The sequence below is a fragment of the Dermochelys coriacea genome, chromosome 1 (genome assembly GCF_009764565.3).
Source record: "Dermochelys coriacea isolate rDerCor1 chromosome 1, rDerCor1.pri.v4, whole genome shotgun sequence".
In the NCBI taxonomy this organism is placed as follows: Eukaryota; Metazoa; Chordata; order Testudines; family Dermochelyidae; genus Dermochelys; species Dermochelys coriacea.
Window position 1 is genome coordinate 351,530,463 of NC_050068.2, and position 14,509 is coordinate 351,544,971.

At 48.9% G+C, this 14,509-nt stretch overlaps 1 protein-coding gene and 1 long non-coding RNA gene across 5 annotated transcripts in view; one reads left to right on the plus strand and one right to left on the minus strand.

Annotated features, from left to right (window-relative positions):
* The window catches only part of LOC122457076, a 33,039-nt gene extending 28,272 nt beyond the window's left edge, over nt 1-4,767 (plus strand). The window contains exon 3 of the long non-coding RNA XR_006276385.1: nt 1,612-4,767. This is a non-coding gene — a long non-coding RNA (uncharacterized LOC122457076). The remainder of the gene's footprint in view (nt 1-1,611) is intronic.
* Nucleotides 1-6,561, minus strand: part of PPP6R2 (protein phosphatase 6 regulatory subunit 2) — a 171,016-nt gene extending 164,455 nt beyond the window's left edge. For 2 of the 4 annotated variants that reach the window (XM_043500019.1, XM_043500016.1), the window contains exon 1: nt 6,274-6,510. The gene's annotated coding sequence lies outside the window, so the exon portion shown is untranslated. Of the gene's footprint in view, nt 1-6,273 lie in introns of all 4 variants that reach the window. The other 2 variants (XM_038396566.2, XM_043500025.1) reach the window with 2 other exon arrangements.
* Between the last annotated feature and the right edge of the window lie 7,948 nt (nt 6,562-14,509).

A 14,509-nucleotide genomic window follows, 5' to 3' on the forward strand; every position in this document is an offset into this window, starting at 1 on the left:
GAGGATCTCCACTACTGAACCCCACGCCCCAACATCCATTTTTTAATCCTTCTTTCAGAAAATAGCTCCAGTATCTGCCTCTATTGCTGCTGCTACTCCTGGCTTTGCTAAACAAAACCAGAATCACTTTGACCTAATACTTGTCAATTTCACTGCTGTCCACAGGGTTCTGACAGAAGCAATGAAAACTGACAAGACTGATCAATATTTTTACTCTGCTTTAACCAGGCAAAGACAGGAGCAGAAGCAGAGGTATGAAGCAATCTGTCTCCAAGCTTAAGACAGCACTCCACAGGTTACTTTTGTTTCATGTTTGAAAGGGTGGGTTGTTTGCTTGCTTGCTTGCAACCATAAAGGTTAGAAACTCAGTTTTGTTTTGTTTCATAATAAAAGCTTAACTTCCATAGAATCTAATAGTGCTTGCTTGAAAAAGCTTCCTATTTGCACAGCCCAGTAGATTTTTCAAGCCCTATCCGTATGGCTTAAATAACCTACTGAACTTTGCCACTTAACCATAATGTTCTTTTCTCTTGCCTTCCTGTTTCCTTTTTGTGTAGGGGTATGGATGAGTTCATGACTGCCTAAGATTATCACTTATTATTTGTATTGCAGTTCACCTGGGAACCCCAGTCATGGATCAGGGCCCATTGTACTAGGCCCTCTACAAACACAACACGGAGATGGCCCTGCCACAAAGAGCTTATTATCTAAGTATAAAATGAGAGAGAATAGGTACAACAATGACAGGGGAGCACAAGGAACCAGTGAGACAATACTAGTTAGTTGTCAACAGCTGTCTACCATCTCCATGCTCAGACTAAAGATTTTGATTTCCTTATTTTTCACTTCAGGTTCTTTTGAACTAGCATCTTCATTTTTCTCAACTCCCCGCACACTTCATTTTTGGTATAATCCCTCCCAAACAGATGTTGACCTTAGTTATACTCTATTCATGGCTATGTAGTGTTTCTACTAGAGTTACTTCGTGCACCAACTTGTGCATTACTTAGGACTAACATTAGAGTAGGTTCTCTTGTTTGTAAAACTAACTATTCAAAAGAGCAATCGTTTAAGGCAATTGTGTCAAATTCCCAGCCTGCAGGCCAGATCTGGCCTTTTAATGCATTTATGTGGTCTGCACGACAAACTCAAATTCTGAAAAATCTGTTTGGGGGTTTGTTTGTTTTTAGTTTTGGTTCTATCCCTGGTTTTGAAAGATCATCTTCAACTGTGGAGTGAATGACAGGTTTCAAAGTAGCAGCCGTGTTAGTCTGTATTCACAAAAAGAAAAGGAGTACTTGTGGCACCTTAGAAACTAACAAATTTATTTAAGCATAAGCTTTCGTGAGCTACATTCGATGAAGTGAACTGTAGCTCACGAAAGCTTATGCTCAAATAATTTTGTTAGTCTCCAAGGTGCCACAAGTACTCCTTTTCTTTTTGTGGAGTGAATGTAACCGATACAGTGATGTCTTCCAGAGTCTGCAAACAGACAATGCCTGAAACAACTGCTGTGTGTGTCAACTTCCATCTCTCACTAAGGTGTTAATTCTAAAGCCTTATGACAACATGTTATGTCAACATTAACTATTTCATTGCTGATTATTTTAGCAGGTCAAATGGAAGAGAGAAGCCTATGGCAGGGGGAACTGCAGAGGGAAGAAAGGAGGACACACAAAGACAGGGAAGGGGCAATAAGGAAGAAAGAGAAACAAGAGGCTTAGAGTGGTGGTCATAAAAGATTGCATCTTTTCCTGTTAAGTGATATTGAAAAAAAACCAAGGCATTTAAATAATAATAATAATAATAATAATAACTAGAAATTCAGTTATCCCCTAGGGGCCATATACTGTCCTTGATCTTTGTTTAAATCTACTGATATCAAAGAAAGATTCACCATGGAGAGAAGGGTAGCATGTTGTCTTACGTTTGTAACCTAGCCCACAGACCATAATCAAATACAGAACTCTGCCCTCTCCACAGAATAAGGAGGAGACCCCTGTTAAGGGTAAGATGCGCACAAACTATATTTTAAAATGCGTCTCAAACATTTGATTAGTTTATACAGATAGCTGAAGTCACTCATTAATTCAGCTGTATTTGCTCTGAGAGCTCTCAGCATTCAACAATCTTTCAAATTCCTGATTTAGAGACTGGTAGAGAAACTCTGCGAGTATATTTGTATTCTTATGACTTGGAATTTGTATCCCTCCAAGTCTCTTCACTCAGAAATTTCATCTTAGAAAATTATATGGAATCTTTTAGTTATAGTACTACTCTCCCAGCTCTTTGACTCAATCTGTCCGTCTTATATAGTTTATACACAAGCACCCCCAGGATGCTGGCATTCTACCATGTTTCAGAAGTGCCTATAATATCAAGATCCTCTTCCATTTTCAAACAAACATTCTAGTTCACCTATTTGTGTTAAGCTTCTCACATCAATAAATAGAGTAGTGTCCCATCCATGGCTCTTGAGGCTTCAATTGTGTTAAGAAAATGTATAGTTAACTATGAATTTTTAATGTTTTCCCTGAGCCATGACCTGCCGGTTTTGAATGTGTTTTAATCAGCCCAGTCATTATGGATAGAATGTAAAAGAGCTTAGCTTCCACAACAGCGAGAGCCAGGAGAGCTCTAAGCAGATGCTCTCCATTCCCTGGTGAAGCTGCTCCGCAGATCTCCCACTCGCCACCTGCTGCATCACCAGGGAAGGTGAGAAGTTCTGGTTGGGTTTATTGCATGCTTACCTGCCAGACTGCGAGCACTCCAGGAACAGCAAGGTAGTACTCGACTGGCTATGCCTGAACACAGAGCAATCCATAGAAAGGATGACTCCCCTCCCACACACAGCCATCAGAAGGGAAGAGAATAGGTACAGAACCATGTGATTCCCTCTCTTAGCCCAAGTTAGAACAGTTTACAAGAGCTGGGGAAAGCTGGTGTGCAACTCATGCCAGCTAGTTCCTCACCCAATGCAACCGATGCACCACACGATGCAGGAAAAGAGGTGTCTTTGCCAGCTCTATATTCACTTGGGGCATCTCTCTGCCAGAGGAATCCTCAGCTGGGGGGACCTGAGGGTATTTTCTGCTCTCTTCTCACAGGGACCACAAAAGGGCAGAAACTATGCCCCTAAACAAGTAATGATGGCTGCTCTTAACTTTTCCTAAAGTAATACATATTCAAAAATTAAATAGCTGATGGGGCTTCTGTTTGGGGACCCAAGACAGCATCCTGGCCTGAATCACGGGAAATCTTATTAGGCTCCCCCACTTATTAGTGACTCCCCCAAAATATTACAAGTTTTCTATGCCAGCAGTCTGTTTCTCTGTTGGTTAAAGTGGAGCCTATCCCTTCTGTTACAGGCTCTCCCTTCACTAAAAAGTTTCTTCGATGCCTAATAAGACTTCCCGTAATTCAGGCCAGATACTGTCTTGGGTCCCCAAACAAAAGCCCCACCAACTATCTAACTTTTGAATATGAATCATCATATTCTACAACAATAAAGTACAGTAGTCATGAGGAAAAAATCCAACACACCAGAAACATGGAAAAAAACAGTCAACTTCAAAACAATTCTGCTCATATCCAATCTTCCGCCATTCTGATGCACCAATGTTTATTATTAGGGATGTTTCAATGAAGACATGATCCTTATCTGCTTCTTTTCCACATTCCAAAACTTATGTCAATTTGACATGGTATCACAATCAGTTGCTATGTAAATTACTATATCACCACCACAAATTGCCACCACTAAGACAGCCAAAGTTGCCATGATAGTTTGGGGTTGTTTTTTTTTTAAATCACAAGAGTCGCAAGAAAAACGTTGGCAAAAAAATCAGAGATTTTTATCCATTTTTTTCTATAACTCAGACAAACTACCCTAATAAGACCCCAGGTCTGCAAATGTTTACTCACATGCTTAACTTCAAGCACACACATAATTTATTACAGGACTGTGGCCTAAATATGCAACACAAATTTTCTCCCTTCTTGAGAGGGAAAAGGTTTCACTAAGGAAATAAGCTTCAGTTTCAACTTTTACTACATTAACAAAATGAATACAATATTTCAAGATTATGAAAAATACCTCAAAGCCTTTTAAACTTGTCTTAATTTCTCCTTTTTCACTTCCTAATTTTCTCTAGCTAGTACGAAACAAGACCTTCAAATCAAGAAAGAAGCTTTCACTAGATCTGTCAAGAAATACAATCTTCCTGCAAGAAAGTTCCAAGGCTGAAGTCACAAATGGACTTGCTACAATTCCCACCACAATTTCTATATAATCATAGAAGCAGTGTATTACTGTTATTTCACATGTACAATATGTACCAAAGCCCAATGGCTTCCCTAATTCAAATCTAGGCCATACAGATTCAAAGTCACTCATTCCTCCTAATCAAACTGACCATGGACTCCACATGACCTTGCCAACATGATCTCCTCTGCCAGTTTCAGTGTTTAGCCAACTGTTATGAATGACTCAGAAAAGGCTAGGCTGTAATATTCTCTCTCACTCTTCCTCACCGCCTGTTACAGACGCCCAGAAAAGCAAGTTTCAACGTCTCCAATACAAGAAGAAAGTGAAATTTAAACAAACTCTTTATACAACGAGACCCTGAAACTTAGAATTATTCACCCAAATCCTATATTAAAAGAATAAAGAAAGACCCAAAACTTCTGATAAAATAAGACCCCTAAAAAAGGAATTTCATAATTAAAAGTACTTCGAATTTCTGAACCAGCTGGCTCTTTTTAAAATAAAACAGTAACAAAAACAATTTAGCAGCATGTAGTTAATTGTGGTTTGACGATTAAGAGCGAGTTTCAGTCATTAAAAAACTGATTTCTGTTCAAAGGGACAAATCTACAGGATGTAGTAAAGCAATATAGATCTTTTATTATGCACCCTCAAATATTGGGGGCGAGAATACTTTGCCTTGGGAAGTTCTTCTGAAAGATGAAATCTAGGCTGTGAACTTGAGATAAGCAAAACTTGTGAAGGATCAAAGGAGCAGCTAATACAGCTAAAAAGCCCAAGGGAAAAGCAGGATGGTGTGGCAGAAAGAATGCACAGGAGGAGGCATATTGTTGGGGCTGAGGCTGGGGATCAGGATCCTCAGGACAGGAGAAGGGGGAGGCAGAAAGAGAGGCCTTTCAAGACACTAGGCCTCCCCAGCATCCACAGACTGGAACCCCTTCAGGGAAGATATGTGCCTTTCAGCTAGGGATGGAAGAAAAATACTGTCAGATTCTGGGGACCTGGCAAGCAGACACATCTAGGGCTCAGAGTGTCATAGGGTGGCAGGTTGGGGGCCTGACACATCCAGGAAGAGTCAGTGGTGTTGCAAGTGGGAGGCAGACACTGTGCTGAGAACGTGTGGGGCGGGTGGGGGGGCGCAGCGGGCTGACAGATCCAGGGGGTAGGAGGGATCTGGGAGAGGTGGGCATATCCAGGTGGGCAGGTCAGGAGGCTGACATAGCTAGGGAGGATCGGGGTGTGCTGTGGAGGCAGACACATTTGGGGGAGGAGGGGTCACAGGAGTTGCAGGAAGGTAGGCTGGGGGATAGACATTCGGGGGGAACTCGGGGGCATACACACTGAGGGGAGCCTAGGAGTGTCACGGTGGGGCAGGCAGGGGGGCAGGCGAGCAGACACCTCCAGAGCTCAGGGTGTCACAGGGAGGCAAGCAGTGGGGCTGACGCATCCAGGGGAAGGGGCTCAGGGATGTCGGGGGGGGGGGGGAGGCAGGCAGGCACATCCAGAGGCACAGGCTTATCTGAGGGGGGCTCAGACACATCTGGGGCGGGGGAGCTGGGGAAGGCAGACACATCCAAAAGGGGCAGACACCATGGGCCGGACTCAGACACCTGGGGGAGGGGGGGCTCAAGACTCTCATTAGAAGCTGGGGGGGGGAGGGCTCAGGATGGCTCAGACCCCTCTGGGGGGACAGACACCTTGGATGTGGGGGGGCCTCAGGATGGCCGGGACATCCAAGGGGCACAGGCAGCTCGACCGGGGGGGCTCAGACAGCTCAGGGGAGGCTCACGAAGGGAGGCACATCCCGGGGGAAAGACACCTGGGGAGGGGGCCCAGGCACTTCCGCGAGGGCTCAGGAGCGTCGGGGGGGCCAGACACCGCCGGGGCGCTCAGACAGCTCCGCGGCCGGGGGGCTCAGCGGGGCGGGCTCAGCGGCGGGGCTCGGGGGGCCGCCCGCAGGGGCTCGGCCGCAGAGAGCCGGAGGCAGCCCCAGCCGCGGGTCTCACCTGCTCCGGGCCCGGCCTTCCCCGGCGGCGGCGGCGGGCCCGAGGCTCCGCTCCCGCTGCTCCCTGGGCTGCAGAGGCCGGCGAGGCCGCGGACATGGGACACGTCCCCGGGCCTGGCAGCGTCTCGCTCCCCGGCCGGGCTGCGCTGTCACCGAGCGCCGGGCCTCAGGGCTCGGCCACCACAGGCTCGCTCGCTCCAAAATGGCGGCGGGAGCGGCCTGCCCAGACCCGGGAAGGGGGCGGGGCGGAGGGAGGAGAGGGGCGGGGCCTGCCGCAGGGACTGGGCCGGGCCCAGGGCGGCACCGGAGTGAGCGCGGGGCACGTGAAGCTGGAGGGCTCCGCGCAGCCGCGAGGGAGGATGGGAAAGCTCCAGGAAGGTTCCATGGCCGGGGGGGGGGGGAGATTTTATGCGAAGGGGGGGGCCGGGGGAGGGGAAGGTTCCATTGGGCGGGGGGGGGAGATTTATGCGAAGGGGGGGGCTTGGGGAGGGGAAGGTTCCATTGGGCCTGGGAACGGGGGAAGGTTCCATTGGCGGGGGGGGGGAGATTTTATGCGAAGGGGGGGGCCTGGGGAGGGGAAGGTTCCATTGGGCGGGGGGGGGGAGATTTTATGCGAAGGGGGGGCTTGGGGAGGGGAAGGTTCCATTGGGCCTGGGAACGGGGGAAGGTTCCATTGGCGGGGGGGGGAGATTTTATGCGAAGGGGGGGGCCTGGGGAGGGGAAGGTTCCATTGGGCGGGGGGGGGAGATTTTATGCGAAGGGGGGGCTTGGGGAGGGGAAGGTTCCATTGGGCCTGGGAACGGGGGAAGGTTCCATTGGCGGGGGGGAGATTTTATGCGAAGGGGGGGCCTGGGGAGGGGAAGGTTCCATTGGCGGGGGGGGGAGATTTTATGCGAAGGGGGGGCCTGGGAACGGGGGAAGGTTCCATTGGGCGGGGGGGGAGATTTTATGCGAAGGGGGGGCCTGGGAACGGGGGAAGGTTCCATTGGGCGGGGGGGGAGATTTTATGCGAAGGGGGGGCTTGGGGAGGGGAAGGTTCCATTGGGCCTGGGAACGGGGGAAGGTTCCATTGGCGGGGGGGGGAGATTTTATGCGAAGGGGGGGGCCTGGGGAGGGGAAGGTTCCATTGGGCCTGGGAACGGGGGAAGGAAGGGGGAAGGTTCCATGGGCGGGGGGGGAGATTTTATGCGAAGGGGGGGGCCTGGGGAGGGGAAGGTTCCATTGGGCCTGGGAACGGGGGAAGGGAGGGGGAAGGTTCCATGGGCGGGGGGGGAGATTTTATGCGAAGGGGGGGCCTGGGGAGGGGAAGGTTCCATTGGGCCTGGGAACGGGGGAAGGTTCTATGGCAGGTGGGAATAGCATTCGGCAAGGAGTGAAATGGGGATGGGAAGGTTTCAGGGGAGGGGGGAGGTTTCATTGGGCCAGGGGAGGGGGAAGGTTCCATGGACATGGGAAGGTTCCATGACAGACGGGAATGGCGTTTGGTGGGGGATGCAATGGGGGGGTAGGAAGGATCCGTGGAGCCGGAAATGGAATGGGGGATGGGAAGGTTCCGTGGCAGACAGGAATGATGTTTGGCAATGATGGAACGGGGGGGTAGGAAGGATGCATGGAGCCGGGAATGGCGTTTGATGGGGGATGGGAAGGTTCCGTGGCAGACAGGAATGGTGTTTGGCAAGGATGGAATGGGGGGTAGGAAAAATCCGTGGAAGCAGGAATGGCGTTTGGCGAGGGATGGAACAGCTACTTAATTTTGTAAGTCTGGTGAAGGTCCTTGTCAAAGGCTTTCTGAAAAGCCAAGTACACTGTATTGACTAAAAGAAAAGGAGTACTTGTGGCACCTTAGAGACTAACAAATTTATTAGAGCATAAGCTTTCGTGAGCTACAGCCCACTTCATCGGATGTTTTTTCCACCAAATGCATCTGATGAAGTGAGCTGTAGCTCACAAAAGCTTATGCTCTAATAAATTTGTTAGTCTCTAAGGTGCCACAAGTACTCCTTTTGTTTTTGCGAATACAGACTAACACGGCTGCTACTCTGAAAACTGTATTGACTGAATCACCCTTATCCACATGCTTGTTGACACTCTCAGAAATCCTAATAGATGGGTGAGGCATCACTTCTCTTTACAAAGTTATGTAGACTCTTCCCCAACATAACACATTATCTATGTGTCTGATTATTCTGTTCTTTATTGTAGTATCTACCAATGTGCTAGGTGCTGAAATTAGACTCACCAACCTATAATTGCCAGGATCTCCTCTGAAGACCCTTTTAAAAATCAGCTCAATTGCCCTCTATATTCCAACACTGTAGAAGAAAAGGATTAATTGAGATTTGAAAATGTCACATTGGATCACTTCCCCTAGTCTCTGAATGTGTCTTGTCATCTCTTTGCCTGTTATATTTAGGCCCTCATCATGCGAATACTTACGAACAAACTTAATTTTTAGCATTTGTGTAGTTTCATTGAAGTCAAAGGGGCTACTCACATGTGTAAAGTTATTCACGTGTGAGTGTTTGCAAGTTTGGAGCCTATGGCCAGGTCTTCAATAGAAAAGGTTTTCTGGTAACACTATACTGGCACCCAACCCTAATGCAGACACAGCTTATATGGGCAAAAAAGTGCTTTTGCTAGTATAACTTATACATAGGGCCCGTGTCTTTCATGGAGGTTGCAAAAGTCACGGATTCTGTGACTTTCCATGACCTCCGTGACTTCTACAGCAGCCAGTGTGGCTGACCCCAGGGCCACCTGCTCACATGGCCCCAGGGAGAGCCCTACCGGTTACTGCTGGAGCAGCTCTGCAGCCAGCTTCTTGGGCAGCCCCACAGCTAGACGCACCGGCTGCTGCTGGAGTGGCCCAGGGGCCAGCTGCACTGGCCACTGCTTGGACTGCTGGCCCCAGGGACCACCCAAGCACCCCACGCCCCAGCTCACCTCCGCCTCCCTGGGCCTGAGCGGGAAGCCATGGCCTGCTTCTCAGCCCCCCCCAGCTTCTTGCGCAAACAGCTGATTCGCGGGAAGCCTGGGGGGGGGGGCGGAGAAGCAGGGCAGGGCGGCGCGTTCAGGGGAGGAGGCCTAAGGCACCACTTTTTGCCGGTTAAATTTTGAAGCCCTTTTAGAACCGGTTCTCCCTCGCAGAACAACCGGTTCTAAAAGGGCTTCTAAATTTAACAACCGGTTCTAGTGAACCGGTGCGAACCAGCTCCAGCTCACCACTGAATGGGAGCCTTTCGTTTTGTGTAATCAGACTAATGGAGAACAGTCAGTTTAGTCCCCTGAACTTTTAGTTAAAAAGATACAGCTATAACTGCCCACAACATGCCCCACAAATATTTCACAATAAGAAGCATCACCTTTGAAACCTTTCTACTTCGTTAGAACTACATTGTTACCATTTGAGAGACAAGAATTACTTGCTGGAGAAAATGAAACTTTTTATTGTATTAATTATTATTATTTCTCCTTTGTTAAACACATGGGCAGTGGGTATAATAGGCTAGGGGAAGCTAAACCTCCGATATCCCAGGCTGTGGCCCCACCCATACTCCGCCCAAGGCCCCGCCCTCGGTCCCTCCTCCCCTGAAGCCGTCGGGGGCTCAGCTCAGGCCGGTGTCCTGGAGCTTGGGATTCAGCCAGCAGCCTTAGGTGGCTTGGGCTGGTGCTCGGGCTGACTGGCGGCCCGGGAGTCAGGCCAGTGCTCAGACCGGCTGGCAGCCCAGGGGTTGGGGCAGCTGGCATAGCTGGGGTGGGCTGACAGGCGGCCTGGGGTCGGGGAGGCCGGCACAGCTGAGGTGGGCCAGCCAGAGCCCCAGGGCTCGGGGTGGGTAGGGCGGGTGGGCTGGTACTGGGCCAGCTGGTGCAGGCTGGCTGGTGGCCCCGGGGCAGCTGGAGTGGGCGGGCGGTTCTGTTGGGGCTCCTCCAGCTGTGGGGGGGAGGGAGGGAGGCTTAGGGCCTATGATCTGTCCATGACTTATACTATAAATACCCCGACTAAATCTTGGGGGAGGGGGTCACTGCTGGGGAGATGCCTTCGGGTGGGGTTTGCTGCTTGGGGGATGTGGGGGGGCAGCAGCACCAGCTGCCAGGGGCCGCCAACAGTGGCTGTTCCCACCAACCCTGGGACCCAGGGAGTAAGCACCTAAAGCGCCACTTTTGATGTGATCAGTGGAGGAGCGGCCACTCCCCCTGCTTCCTCCATAGCTACGCTCCCCCGCCCCTAGAAGCCAGAGGGACCTGCCGGATGCTTCCTGGGAGCTGCCCCGGTAAGCACTCCAGGACTCCCCACCTCGCCCCCCCCAACAGGTGCCTCTGGCTCTTAGGGGTGGGGTGAGCACTCACTAGGTGGCCCACAAGACCCTCCTGCCCAGTTCTGGGGGCAGTCAGGGGATGGGGGAGGATGGCGCAAGGGTCCTGGGGGGGCGGCATCAAGGAACGCAGGGGGGTTGGATGGGGCAGGAGTCCTGGGGGGCAGGGGTGGGCAACAACCCCCTCATGAGGTGAGGAGGGAACCTGTTAAGATTTTGGCAGCTCATCACTGCTCCCATTCCAAATTACTGCGATGGAGTCTAACACTCCAGGAATATGATATGGAAATTGTGCATATACAGGGAAAAGAGAGCATGATGGCAGACACCCTTGACCTGCTGCCTCTGCGTCAGCCAGTGGCTAACCCTCCTGCAGCTTTGTAAGGGGGGAGGTGTGACTGAGTGCACCCCTGTATTCACACCCTACACACTATTGTAATAATCTTTGTACAAAGTATGTCGTGTGAGATATTTGAAAACTAATAACTCACTGCTCTGGATTGCACCCTGGAATGTCACAAGCACAGTAGCTCAACAAAGCTAGAGCTCTGGTGAGGATCGGTCCTGTAATGCTCTTCAATTCTGTAGGACCTTAGGTGCAAAAATCTGGTCCAGCACAATTTAGGAACTTCATAGGACTGAAACTCTGGACCTGTGGTACTTGGATGCTTCACAAGAACTGAACTCTTGGGAGGCCTAGCCCTGTAGAGTATAGGAGCTTACCTTCACTGCAGGAAAGGAGCTCTTTGCATCTCTCTCCTGCAGAATTCCTAAATGCCACAGGCCCAGAACTCTTGGGAAGCTTAAGTCTGTTGTTACGTGGAAGCTCTGATGCTAATTTCCATGTAAACCCCTCACCTTCTTATTTTCCTTAACAAAACCTGTGAATTAAGTGTAAAAGCTCTATGTTAATAAAACATTAAAGTGAAATGCTCAGGGGCTGAGCCTCAGAATTGTCAGAACCACTCAAAAGTCAGGAAATGTCAATGTTGAGAATTAATGTCAAATCCTACGTCAGTTCTCGTTGATGTGCAGTCTGGTACAGACTTTAACCATGAGATCACAAACTGTTTCTCAAACACCACAATATTACAATGAAATTTTTAATTTGTTGATTCCAGGATCTCAGATACACCTGCATCTAAGGTTGCAGAAAAAATTGTATTATGGTACGCTATAATCTGAGAAGTACTGTAGTATGCAACCACACAATTAATGACTCTGTTGTAATATAGAAATGCAAGGTGCCAGATAAGGTTCTTTATTCTTCATATTGTTGAGGTGTTAACCTGTTCAACCCAACCCACTGCATTAATATAATTGTAAGAAAATTGAATTAAATCACTATTCTGCAGAGGTCCACCGTAAGGCCTATGTACCATTTAAGTCCCACTTAAAACCACAAAATAGCATTAACATGATGTTGGCCCCCTAGACAGGACTGAATTTCTCCCTTGATAACTATATAGGATAAGTTATTGAGGAAGAAAAATGAAGCATAGATTAAAAAGGACTTTAAGAAAATTAAAATCCCTGTTTATTTCTAGAGAAAGGGCTTGAGGGGGCCTGATGAAAAATATTAAAGTGGAGTCAACATGAACAAAAATACCAGCAAATTTAGCCAGACTGCTTTTTCCCATCTTTTAAAATGCCTTCTGCTCTTATTATCAAAGAAACTCATACAGCTGTAGCCACCACACATATATTATATCTGGGCTGCTGTTCACCAAAAATATTACTGTGAATAAGAATGGCAATGATAGTTCTAATAACATCTGAGATGCATACAAACAATAGATAGCCATAATTAATATAGAAATATGCACTGTCACTTCAAACCGGATCAATAATAGGCATGAAGCCAGCACGGATCCCGGGAGATCTCCAGTTGTCTCCCTTGGCAGTTACACCTTCTAAGACTCAGGCCTGCTCTACACTATAAAGTTAGGTTAACATATGCTGCGTTAGGTCGAGTTAATAATGTATGTGTCTACACTACTAAGTCTCTTCCGCCAACCTAAAGGGCTTGTAAAGTCAACTTCCGTACTTCACCTCCACGAGAGGCTCAGTGCTTCAGTCGACATCCACACGTCAACATGGGGATAGTGTAGACACTGCGCTGTGTAATTAGAATGAATTGGCCTCCAGGAGATGTCGCATAGTGCTCCACTGTGGCTGCTCTGGAGAGCACTGCACTTCAGCCAGGTACACAGGAAACAGCTGCCCTCCTGTTAAAGTCCCGGGAACTTTTGAATTTTCATTTCCTGTTTGTTTGGCATAGAGAGCAGCTTGTCAGCACAGCTGACCATGGATGCTCAAGGCCGCAAACGTGCTCCAGCATGGAGCACACAGGAGGTAGTGGATCTTATTGCTGTGTGGGGAGAAGAGTCTGTGCAGGCAGAACCAGCAGAAGAAATGCTGACATCTATGCCAAAATCATGTAGGGCATGGGGGAGAAGGGCTGCCTACACCAGAGACACACAGCAGTGCCGTGTGAAAATAAAGGAGCTTCGGCAAGCGAACCAGAAGACAAGGGAGGCAAACAGTCACTCTGGTTCTGGGCCACAGACATGCCATTTCTATGAGGAGTTGCATGCGATTCTAGACGCCAACCCCACCACTACCCCAAAATGCTCTGTGGATACGTCCCAGGAGCCCCGGGCGACCTTGGGCAACAATGAAGAGGACACTGTTGAAGAAGAGGGAGAGGAGGAGAATGTGAGGCAAGCAAGCAGAAGATCCATTCTCCCTGACAGCCAATAACTTTTTTAAACTCTGGAGCCCATCCCTCACAGGACCAATTGTCTGCAGAGCATGATGCCTGGGAACGCACCTCTGGGGCGTACACATTTTCAATCAAACTGGAGGGGTTACATGCTATTATTTTTAATGTTGAATCTGAATTAAAAAATTGGGATAGTAGTTATCGGCGGCCACTCCAGCTATGCAGAGGGTGCTCTCTAAAAAAGACTATTTATGTGCCTGGGGGTGGCCCGGGAATCCTCCCTGGAGATCTCGAGGAAGGTTTCATGGAGGGACTCTGCAAACCTTTGCAGGTTTCTGGGAAGGGCTGCCTTATTTTGTCCACCACGGTAAAACACTTTCCCACGCCACTGCAGTATTAACTCTGCTGGCATCATTGCAGCACACAGCATTGCAGCATAAGGACCAGGTCTGTACCCAGAGGATTGCAGCATCTGCTCCCTTTCTGCCGCTGTAACCCTCAGGAGAGTGATATCGCATAGGGTCACCTAGGAGAAATGGGGGAAGTTTTAAATGCTAGCCCTTAAACCGCAAACAATTCAACAAGTAATCCACCCCGTTTGGTGAATTCTGGGTCACACAACCACACTTTCCCGAGCGTGCCCTGGTTGTGGTTGGAAGGGATCAGCCTGTATTGCAGCCAGTATTTATAAAAGGGGGGGGCCATGCTTCCTGTTTGTCTCCCTTCCACCCCAACCCGGTTCCGCTTTTCCAACAATCAAACTATTTGTGGGGCTTTATGCTTGTGCTTATCCTCAAGCACCATCCAGGTTGCTATGGGAAAGGGGGCTTTTCTGAGCTTGGAACCACTGAGCCCAGGGATGTCTTCACAAAATCTGCAGCACAAGACCTCTCGCCAATGCCTCGTGGCCTTACTCACTATGGCTGGAGTAGCAAACCGACTCTTGCAATAGCCAGCGGTTGTGATTATGTTGTGGCTTGCAGGGAAGTGCATTGAGGGGTGTTTCTTTTATAAAAAGAATTAACCTTGCACCAGAAACAATGTATGCACTGTCAATGCTACCCTTGTGCTTTGCATTCTTTGCAGATGAAACCTTGTCCATAGGCACATCCTCTACGCTGGGACAGAGGCTTTCCCAGATTAGAAGGTGGAAAAAGAAAACTCGGGAGGACATGTCCAATGAGTTAGTGCTCACCTCA